Source organism: Psammomys obesus, unplaced genomic scaffold (assembly GCF_907164565.1).
Source record: "Psammomys obesus unplaced genomic scaffold, mPsaObe1.curated_primary_1811, whole genome shotgun sequence".
NCBI lineage: Eukaryota > Metazoa > Chordata > Mammalia > Rodentia > Muridae > Psammomys > Psammomys obesus.
In genome coordinates this window covers 40,364,469-40,367,137 of record NW_026596079.1, presented here as the reverse complement: position 1 = coordinate 40,367,137, position 2,669 = coordinate 40,364,469, and the positions used below count along the sequence as shown (strand labels likewise).

General features: G+C 47.1%; 1 pseudogene; it reads left to right on the top strand.

Moving 5' to 3' along the window:
• Window positions 1–1,063: 1,063 nt before the first annotated feature.
• LOC129690759 (COMM domain-containing protein 1-like) lies at window positions 1,064–1,583 on the top strand (annotated as a pseudogene).
• Window positions 1,584–2,669: the final 1,086 nt, after the last annotated feature.

Sequence of the window (2,669 nt, the reverse complement as noted above, 5' to 3'; positions counted from 1 at the left end):
TGAAGGTTTACTTGCTAAAGGCTTGGTCGGCACAGTGGCTTTTTGGAAGTGGTGGAAGCTGAGAGAAGGAGGGCCTAGTGGAAGGACCCACGACATTTCCCTTCCTCTCTTTGCTCTCTAGGCCTCAGTGTGTTCTTGTCTCCCATGTGCCCTGCACCAGGAACTGAAGGCCGAAGCCAGGGGCAGTCAGAGTAAAGCTCTTCTCTGGGAGTGGGGCTAGCTCAAGTATGTCATTGTGGTGACAGAAAGCTGACTAGCCCACATCCCCAGTGACGCTTTCCTTACCATCCATCTAAATAGTCCACTGCAGGGCCCAGCCCGACATAACACTCCTCTGCCCCCCTTTCACATTTCTACATAGAAAGTCTCAGAGTCTGTAGGCTTCTGTTTTCTAGTTCACTTCTAGTGTCTGCTATTCAGTGATTTGGCTGTGTGAGAGCAGGAACTTTGTCTCTTTTGTTTGCCCTGTGCACCCTATGTATGCAGCCATGAATAAGTGACGTTGATGACATGTGGACATGACTATGTCTCATGCAGAAATATAGTGCTTAGGCCCTTTGTCCATTCTCACCATGACTAATTCATCCACGCATCAAATACTTATTAAATTACCAATCAGTGGGGCTGGAGAGATGGCTCAGCAGTTGAGAGCCATGGCTGCTCTTATGGAGGACCTGGGATCAATTCCCAGTGCCTACATGGCAGCTCATACTGTCTGTAATTCGAGTTCCAGAGGAGCCAACACCCTCACAGACCTACATGCAGGTAGAATACCAATGAATATAAAATAAAAAGTAAATAAGTTATTTAAATTACCAACTAGTGCCAGGCACTGAAGTAGGTACTAGAGAATTGAATGAGCGAGACAGTACCCTCTGGCCTGGAAAACCACAGATGAATGTACACCACTGGCACACCTCACGGCAGAGAGTTATATGTAAAGTGGCATGGCAACAGGGAGCAGAACTGCCTCTGACAGCCGGGAAGACATCTGCTGAAAGGGGACCTTGAACTTGAGCTCAAAACTGACTAGGGGCCGCCGGGCTGCGGGCCCTGCCTAGCCATGGTGGGTGAGTTGGAGGGCTGCAAGTCCCTGAGCGGGCTGCCTGGTACAGAACACTTTCACCGAGGAGCTGCTATACAGCCAACTCTACCTGGAAGTGCCACTGGAGGAGTCCCACCCCTTCTTGGTGAAGATGAGGGGCATTCTTTAAGTCTATTGCATCTGCAGACATGGATTTCAACCAGTTAGAGGCATTTCTGGCTGCTCAATCCAAAAAGCAAGGTGGCATCACCAGTGAACAAACTGCAGTCATTTCCAAGTTTTGGAAGAGCCATAAGACAAAAATCCAAGAGACCCTCATGAACCAGAACTGCTGGGACAACAGGCTTTGGGGCCTGAGCTGGAGAGTTGACAGCAAGTCTCAGTCAAGACAGACAGCTCAAAATAGAGCTGGAGTTTGGGAAAGGTGGACAGGAATCTCAATTTCTGTGTCTGGAATTTAATGAAGTTAAGGTCAAGCAAATCCTGAAGAAGCTGTCAGAGGTAGGAGAGTATCAACACACTGATGCAGACAGCCTAGCTGAAGGTGATGTAGGAAGGAGTGTTGACATGCAGGTGTTCATGAACTTTCTCCTGTTTCCCCATTGGTGTTACCAAAAGGCATTGTGTACATGTATGAAAGCCTCAAAGAATAAAAATATATTTTTAAAAGTGCCTAAAAAAAAAAAAAAAACCCCCAAAAAAAAAAAAAAAAAAAAAAAGCAGACTGGGGACTGTAGAGAGGGAGGAGGTGTGTGAAGATGGCATGAGGAGGAGGAGGATGGAGGATCCCAATGGGAAGGAAGCAGGATGCTGCAGTAAGCCTGACCCACCTTGCCTGGCTGAGTCTCATTTTCATCTTGGATCAAAGCAATTAGGAAGGCCACTGCCCACGTGACCATGAGGCCAATGGAAATGCTGGGGAGGGGATTCCTGCCTGAGGTGCAGCAGAGGAGCAGTGTGCCTGTGTGGTGAATCAGATACCCTCTAGCTCTTAGAGTACCATTAAAGGAGTGTCTGTCTCATAAGGGTGTCAACAAATTGTGTTTATGTATACATTTCCCCAGTGCTAAGAGTGAATCCAGTCCATAATAGCAAGAACTCTGTTGAGCTTCATCCCCAACCCATGTCATATACATTCTTTTAAAGCCTGATGCAGTAGTTCACACCTGTAATCCCAGCACTGGGGGAGGCAGATGCAGAAGGATCTCTGTGAGTTCGAGGCCAGCCTTGTCTAAAAAGGACAGCCAAGGTTACACAGAGAAACCTTGTCTCAAAAAAAATTATATATATAAAATATATATATTAAATATATATATATATTTGTGGCAAAGGAGCATCATGACATGCATGCATTTGGAGGACAGGGGACAAGCAGAAGAGTAGGGTCTGCCCACCACATGAGTCTCAGGACATAAGGCTTGGCAGCCTTACCTTTACCCACTAAGCCACGTTGCTGGTCACATGTATATTCTCAGGAAGCTAAAGGGCTCTCCTCCCCTCTGCAGTTTGTTAGCCATCCTGAAAGGTAAGTGGGCAGTAGAAAAACCGCCTGGAGCAAAGGCACCCAAGTTATTACATGCCAGAGTGCGGGACCCCAACAGTGAGGTTTGGAAGTGTGTTTGTC